The sequence below is a fragment of the Ctenocephalides felis genome, unplaced genomic scaffold (genome assembly GCF_003426905.1).
Source record: "Ctenocephalides felis isolate EL2017-DRISC unplaced genomic scaffold, ASM342690v1 CF-g0.4_SCAFFOLD_01604, whole genome shotgun sequence".
NCBI classification, from domain to species: domain Eukaryota; kingdom Metazoa; phylum Arthropoda; class Insecta; order Siphonaptera; family Pulicidae; genus Ctenocephalides; species Ctenocephalides felis.
The window spans coordinates 43,823,737-43,833,096 of NW_020537758.1; the positions used below are offsets into that span (position 1 = coordinate 43,823,737).

The following is a 9,360-nucleotide window of genomic DNA, read 5'->3' on the forward strand; positions in this document are numbered from 1 at the left end:
AAAACTGAGTTACCATTTTTGCACTTTTTGCCCTATTTTCGGGTCGGCTAGACCTGCCTTCGCCAAAAATTAATTAGCACGTCTTCTTATTAATGCGAATCGAATGTTTTTTGAATTATATAATTTGATTAATCGGTGTTCCCAAAATCGTCGACGAAAATTTGTATCCGCACACACATACACACACGCACACATACACACACATACATCCATTTTTTCTAAGGTATGCCAAAATGTTTAGAAGGTTTTGAAACGTTAACATATATAAAAAAAATATTTTCGATTTTTTTGCGATTACTATAACTTGCCCTACGGGAAGTTAAAAAATACTAACTTTAAATATTTAATATACATACTTCAAAATCCAGAACAAGGCAATTTAGATATTAATTAATTCAATTAAAAATATTTACAGAACAGTTACAATTTTCAAAATGATTTTTTGAAAGCATGATTAATCAATATACAATAGCTACTTGCATAATATTCTATTTTTATTGGTGTGTGTTTTGAGTAAGATACATTTCATTCGATTTTTGTATAGTTATGATATTATTTAAAATAAAAGGATTTTCTACAATCTGGTATAATTTCATTTATATGTACACACATCAAGACTCTAAAATATTTCAATTTTATTTCACTAGAAGAATATTTTTTTCAATTCAGACTTATATAAGCAAATATGAATACATCTAAAAGTTCTCAGTTTACTCAATTTATACAGAGTGATGTTATAACTTTGATTATTTATTAGAGAACACTTCCGATGAAAACACACATATCGAAATTAAATTTAAAATAATCAGCATGATAAATATTCCTTGCAAATCCTTTAATGTCAGGGGTTTAGCCTCTTGACTAATTGCTTGATATACAGGACTTAGATTAATTTCTCTTCTCACCCACAAATCAATTAATCCTGCTTCGAATGCATTTTGAATTTTTTTAGACAAAATTTTGAAAAATGGACTATTTGCTAATACCATACTTGACATCCAACATTCAAATAGACACTCCTGGAATAAAACAAATATTTCTTTGAATAACACTCAGTTGATAATTAAAAAACGTGATATTTTACATAACTCGTATAGTTGCTTATTTATAATTATATTTACCTCTAAGGGATTGAATAAATTTTTGTCATACGAGGAATCACTAATATCAATTGGATATCCATAAATAGTACGAGACATAATTAAAATGCCACTACTTTGTTTGGGATCCATTTCGCTGATTGTATAATAATAAGCATTTTCTAATAACTTCTTTAATTGTGGTTTATTAGACCAAATATGTGCAAAGGTTCTTTCATAATTTGGTTTCATATCAGTGGTGGAATATATATTCCATCGCAAATCTGCAACAGAAAATTTAAAGAAATACTGCGAGTATTTTAATTAGATAACTTAATAATAAGTAAATTTAGTTATGTATAATTATTTTGGTTATATCACATTGTTTCAAAATATAAAAAAGTAATTTTACTTGCTGATGTTACATCGTCAAGTGTCTTAATTTTCTTGGTATATTTATTTTCTGTTAAATATGATGCATAGTTTGTTGTATACGTCGTATTAACTGAAATGTGAAATATTATTACATATATATAGGTGTATATATATATATATATATATTATATATATGTATTTATTATATATATATATATATATATATATATATTATTTATATATATGTATATTATATATATATATATATATATATATATATATATATATATATTTCAAATATACTGAACCTATTATCGATGAAATAATCCAAGTTAGTATCACCATTCTCAAAACAAATGATTTTGGGAACTGAACTAAATGCCCTGTATAAATATCGATAATTACCAGAAAGCAATAAATCAATCCTCCGTATTTTCCGTCCTCAACTCTGTTCCTAAAATTTTATGATAAGGGCTTTATTACTGTTGAAGTATTCTGGGTAAACAATTTCAAATAAAAAATAAAACTAAATTATATCCATATTGCAAAACGATTTTGTAAGATATAATGCCTAAATAGTTTTTTTAATTTTATTCATACTTCATAACTCTATAGCTTACCTGATGATAATTTTGCAAAGACCATTTAGGACAAACACCATGACCCACAATGAGATTACATATAATGTCCATGTCCAAAAATCGAATGCCAGCATAAAATATAAAAACGGCTCTACCGGTCTAGGAACAGGTGCAAGTAGAGTTACACAAGAATGTGCAAAAGGTCGCAAAGCCAAAATTCTGTTGTTGTATTTTAACATACATGAACTCATTAATGCAATATCCATTCTTTCAAAATTAAGTAGATCTCGTTTCAGTGTCCATGAATTAGTCAATTTTATATAGCGGTTCATCATTTCCTCCTGATACACATTATTTGAGATCAGCCACGAAGAAACAGCAGAAAAATAAAGAATTTTATATTAATAATTCATATGTCTATAAATATAAGTTATATCTTTGTTTAACAAACAAGTTACCTGAGGTACAAATTTTGCAATGGATTTAACATCAAGGTTCCAGTCACTTGTAATTTCTTGAATTACTCGGAATTCTACACCTCGAGGTTTTCCATTTTCTGAATATATCATTTTAGGATATTCACTATATGCAACTTCCAAAGTTACATTACGTTGCACTGGATTCCAAATTTGAGTCTTAAATAATTCATTGAAAACATTGCTGTTTATTGTACTTTTTAAAATATCTATTCTTTTAAATACTTTTGTTTGTTTGGAAAACGGAGCAAGTGCGTCGATTTCTACAATTTTGGTATCCAAATTGCTGGTTGTTTTTAATGATAATTGCAGAAATATCAAATTTAGTGATATTTCATGAGCAAAATGTGAAAATCTAGTTTGCAAATTTTGATTTAGATTCTCTATGTTATGAACAAGTACTACTTTTGTGTCAACGATTAAATGTTTATTTAACTCGAACAAATCTCCGTTTGATTCCAAGAATGTTAGTGTGTTGTTTTCATTACTGAATATCAATAAATAAATATCACAAGTGAATGTTTGATTCTTCAAAAAACTGTTATGGTCCGAATTTAGATAAGGAATATGTTTTTGGTGTAGGTCTCGAAAAATAATTGAAGTTAATTCATCATTTTCATGTATAATATGATAACACCTCAATGGTCGAGGCAAAATTTTAAACAGCAACGCATTTGACAAAGAATTTTGAAAAATAATTATAAATAATATAAAGAATATAAAACACGAGGGCTTTTTATCAAACATTTTGAATATAGAGTTAGAAGTAAATTAATTCTGTTTATGACATTTTTATATGATTTATATATAAAAACAATTGTCCAAAATAAACAAGTTTTATTTGTTTAATAATTATCATATCTACTTTTTTGTTTTGTTTTCAAAAGCTGTCACTCAACGATATGATCACATTATGTGGATTCTTTTTCCGTTTTATCAGATAGCAAAATAATTGAATTCAAATTACCTGTTATCTACTTTATATTTTTTATACCAAGCAAGTAAAAGCTTGGGAAATACCAAACAAACAAGCTTTCTGTTAGATATATTGCTTTGGTGAATTTTAAATAGATAACTTACAATTATATAAGATCTGAATTCAACATTCAACTACATTTATCGTGCAATACTTAAGGTATTTGAATTTTGATTTCGGCATGTTAAAATAAAGCTGTACTTTTTTAATATTTTTTAATATCTATAAAAATGAAGAGAATTATTATGTTGAACAACGCCTAAATAAATATTGTTTTCACAATTTCACTTGTCATTCAATTGTGTTTGAAGAACTTCATGTAATTAAAATTAACCTACAATCATTGATAGTTTGTTTTTTTGTTTAGTTGTTTAGTTGTAGTATCAGTCTTGTATATAGAAATAATTTCCATGTTAATAACCTCAAAAATATATAGTAACCACAAATAATACAAATTACTTCAATAAACTTGCACGGCACAGATTTTTCATTTGCTTTATTATTTTCACTATAATTATTTATGATTTAAATCGATATAATCTAATAACTGCTTACCAAATAATATTTATTGCTTTATTTTATGTTAAATGTAAAAACATTAAAAATTATATATGTGCCTATGTTATAATATAATCATGTTTTGTTTTTTTACGCTTCATTTAAAACTATTTATTATTAATCAATATTTCTAATATTTTAAATTTTGCATGTAGTGATACTAGTGTTATTTGCCACAAGTTATGAATCCATATTACTGTTTGTATCTTTTAATTCAGATATATATTTAAATATAAATTTGAATGAAAAAATACAAAAAGTAAACTTTGATTTGTTATGCTATTTATTTTAAATCTAACAAACTTTTTAAGTTTAGTATAATTTCCTGCATATACACACAATTATGCGACAGATTCCAAAATTTTATTTTCTTAATTAGTAATGCTGAAGAATATTTAATAAAAATCAGGCTTATATAATAACATATGTAAACACTTCTAAGAGCTCTAAACATTTGCTATCATAATTTATAGATAGTGCTTTTATAATTTTGATTACTTATCAGACAACTTTTCCCACAAAAACACACATATTGAAATTACGTTTGAAGTAACCAACATAATAAATATTCCTTGCAAATCCTGTAAAGTCAACGGTTTGGCTTCTTGGCTAATTGCTTTATATACAGGTTTTAGATTAATTTCCTTTCTCACCCATAAATCAATTAATCCAGCTTCAAATGCATATAGAATCCTATTAGACAAGATTGTTAGAAAGGGACTATTTGCTAAAATCATACTTGACATCCAACAATCATATAGACATTCCTAGGATAAAACAAATAAAATTAATAAATTAAACTGATTATTATTAAACTAATTATTGGTAAAATGATTTGTACAAATAACTGGTGAAATTGTTTATTTAAAATTGTATTTACCTCTAAAGGGTTGAATAAATTCTTGTCATACGAAGGCTCGCTAATATCAATTGAATATCCATAAATTGTGCGGGTTAAAATCAAAATATCACTAACTTGTTTTTGATCTATTTTGTTCAACATATGGTAATTCGCATTTTTCAATAGAATCTTCAAATGTGGTTTATTAGACCAAATATACGAGAAAGTCTTCTCATAATTTGATTCCATATCAGTAGTGGAATATAAATTCCATCGCAAATCTGCAACACAAAATTTAAGGAATTATTTTGTTTACTTTACAAAAAATATAATTCATTTTCAGATTTAAAAAAATAATATGACTCTTTTTTTTAACTGACTCTTTTTAACTTAATTTTTTTTTAACCTTTTTTGATCGATTGGGCATTACATAAAGATATATATATAATTTTAAAAAATCTTATTTTCTGAGAACTGAATATAAAAAAAAATTGTTATGAATTTTCTTTCATGATATTATTTTAGAATATAAAAAAACTAGTTTTACTTGCAGATGTTAGATCTTCAATTGTCTTCATTTTCTTAGTGTATTTATTTTCTGTTAAAAATGATGCATAGTTTGTTATGTATGCCGTATTAACTAAAATGTAAAATATTATTTAGACACACTCACATATATGTATTTTAGGGTGGTCCTTAATATGGACATTTTTGATTTTCCTTGCTCCCAAGGGCTCAATTGGTTCCAAATTGATAAAAAAACAATTCTGAAAGTTCTAGCTCTTAATATTAACTTTTAGATAGTGCGCAATTCAATCAAACTTTGTATGGAAATAACATGGAAAAAATTTTGAAAATTAAAAAAAATATTTTTAGGTATATCTTAGCGACAAATTTTGATTAAAACTCAATCATTTGTTCGCTAAATTATATCTAAAAACGTTTTTAAAATTTTTGAAAAATTTTCATGCTATTTCCATACAAAACTTTGATTGAATTGCGCACTATCTATTAAGCAATATTAAGAGCTAAAACTTTGAAAGAATTGTTTTTTATCAATTTGGAACCATTTGAGCCCTTGTGAGCAAGGAAGTTCGAAAATGTTCATATTAAGGACCACCCTAATATATATTTATGTATATATATATATATATATCAATTTACTGAACTTATTATTGACGACATGATCCAAGTTATTAATAGCATTCTCAAAACAAATGATTTGGGAAACTGTACTAAATGTCCTGTATAAATATCAGTTATTACCATCCAGCAATAAACTAGTCCACCATATTTTATTTCTGAAATTTTATTTATAAATAAATATATCATAATAAGAACTAGGTTGCCAAAAAATTATGAGTTTTATCTCGATCCAGCTAAAAAATATGCATATGCCTAAGAAGGGTTAAACCCTATAATGAATAATGAATACAATATAATATCACATATCTTATACAGATTTTGATGAAAGTATGAATAATTTATATTTCAGCGAGTATATGTACTATAAACAAATATCTTGTAACAAATTAACGTACTCAATTGTATAATAAAAAATGTAATGTTTGCCTTATTTTATTAATTATTTTTTTTATTTTGATCTAAATGATATTTTCTTCATTTCTGCAATGTATTTATGCATGATGTATTGAACATGAATTCTAACTACATATATAACTCACCTGACAATTAATTTGTAAAAACCATTCAAAGCAAATATCATGACACACAATGAGATCATATATATTATCCACGTCCAAAAATCGAATGCCAGTAAAAAATATAAAAATGGCTCTACTGGTCTGGGAACAGGTGCAAGTAGAGTTACACAAGAGTGTCCAAAAGGCCTCAATGCCAAAATTCTGCTGTTGTATTTCAACATACAAGAACTTACTAATGCAATATCCATTCTTTCGAAATTAAGCAGACCTCGTTTCTGTGTCCAAGAATTTGCTAAATTTATGAATTTGTTCAACATTTCCTCCTGATACATGTATTTTGAAATAGTATATTTAATATTCTGTAACCTTATATCTTTGCTTAACAAATAAGTTACCTGAGGCACAAATTTTGCAATGGACTTGACATCCATGTTCCAGTCACTTGTAATTTCTTGAATTACTCGGAATTCTACACCTCGAGGTTTACCATTTTCTGAATATATCATTTTAGGATATTCACTAAAAGCAATTTCTAAAGTCACATTACGTTGTTTTGGATTCCAAATTTGAGTCTTAAATAATTCATTGAAAACATTGCTGTTTATTTTACTTGTTAATATATCTATTCTTTTAAATACTTTTGTTTGTTTGGAAAATGGAGCAAGTGCGTCAATTGCTACAATTTTGGTTTCCAAATTGCTGTTTGTTTTTAATGATATTTGCAGTAATATCAAATTTAGTGATATTGCATAAGCAAAATATGGAAATCTAGTTTGCAAAATTTGATTTAGATTCTCTATATTATGAACAAGTACTACTTTTGTGTCAACTATTACTTGTTTATTTAAATCAAACAATTTTCCCTCTGATCCCAAGAATTCGAGTATGTCGTTTTTATTACTGAATATCCATAAATAAATATCACAGGTGAATGTTTGATTTATCCAAAAATTGTGTTGGGCCGAATTTAGGACAGAAATATGTTGGTGCTGTAAATCTTGAAAAATAATTGAGCTTAATTCATTGTTTTCATGCACAATATGATAACACTTTAATGGGCGAGGTAAAATTTTATAAAGTATCGCATCTGACAACGTAATTCGTAAATTTATTATAAATAATATAAAGAACACTATATGTTGTGATTTTTTGCACAATTGAGTTAACATTTTAAATACGATGTAAAAAGTAAATTGTTTATTTTTATTAAAACTATTCCGCTGGTATATGATTTATGTACAACAATTATTTGCAGTATAAATAGTTTTTATTTGCTTAGTAATTATTATATGTAATTATTTTTCAATAGGTTTATAATCAAAAGCTGTCATTCGATGATACGATGATATATATAATCTGATTCCAATTTCTGTTCTATCAAATGGCAAAATAATTAACTGTTAATCAAAATGAATTTTGATACCGCATATTATTAGATAAAAAGTGAACGCTTGAAAAATGAGCCAGATATGTCGTTTTGATTTACGTTTTAAGATATTAATATTCATCAAATATATGACAATTTTTATTTAAATAGATTACGATTTGGATGCTAACTTTTAATTGTTAGTCTCATTAAGTATAATTATGCAATTGACATATGCATGATATATAATGATATAATAGTTTTAATTGATTTATGAAATGTCCTTAAATATCCATTATAAATGCACTGTTTTGTTTTAACAAATTTGTTTTTGTTTTTATTTTTATTTTTGTTTTAACAAGTTTTTTTTGTTTTAACGAATATATTCATCATGCTCAAAATCTCTTTTTGTAGATAAGAATAATTTAATAATAAGGCAAACGCCTGAAAAATGAGCCAGATATATCGTTTTGATTTACGTTTTTTAATATTGATATTCATCAAACATATGACATTTTTTTAAATAGATTACGATTTGGATACTAACTTTTAATTGTTAGTCTCAATAAGTATCATTATGCAATTGACATATGCATAATATATAATGATATAATAGATTCAATTGATTTATGAAATGTCTTAAAATATCCATTATAAATGAGCTGTTTTGTTTTAACTTTTTTTTTTTTTTTATTTCTGTTTTTATTTTTTTTTTTATTTTGACAAGTTTTTTTGTTTTAACAAATATATTCATCATGTTCAAAATCTCTTTTTGTAGGTAAGAATAATTTGAAAAGTTGTAAATTATTTTACTAATTACTTATTTATCAATTTGCAGAAAGACAATGGAGGTATCATCATGGTGAACTTCTACCCCAGTTTTGTAAAATGCGGTCCTGTCGCTACAGTGGCGGATGTCGCCGGTGAGTTTTCATATAATTTATTTATATATATTTATATATATATATATTTATATATATATATATATATATATATATATTTATTTATTTATTTATTAATTTATTTATACTAGATGACTCAACAGACATTGTCCTGTACCCACGTCTATATTTTTTAATATTCTATTTAATGTCTTTCCATTTATGATCTTAGCATAAGCTATTATATACGTATCGGGAACTGCAGTTTTTTTTATCAATATAAGTAATTCAGAAAGATTAAATATAGTATCTGCGGTAAAAGAACAATATCTCCTTTGTTATTTTTAATTAAATTAAGCAACCAATATAATTGCTTCAATAATTAATGTATTATAAAATAGTTTATAATTTTTATAATCGCGTACCCTATATTAGTTGCTTTTTGGCAATTACAATTTCTAAATTACTTTTTTCTTACTAATAATTTAATAAACGTAATAAATTATTACTTTAGTTAAAATCTTAGGTGAATTAATTTGTAAAATCTAGTTCATATGGAACTG

General features: G+C 25.4%; 1 pseudogene; it reads left to right on the forward strand.

Annotated features, from left to right (window-relative positions):
• The window catches only part of LOC113373809, a 216,423-nt pseudogene extending 207,389 nt beyond the window's left edge, over positions 1 to 9,034 (forward strand).
• Positions 9,035 to 9,360: the final 326 nt, after the last annotated feature.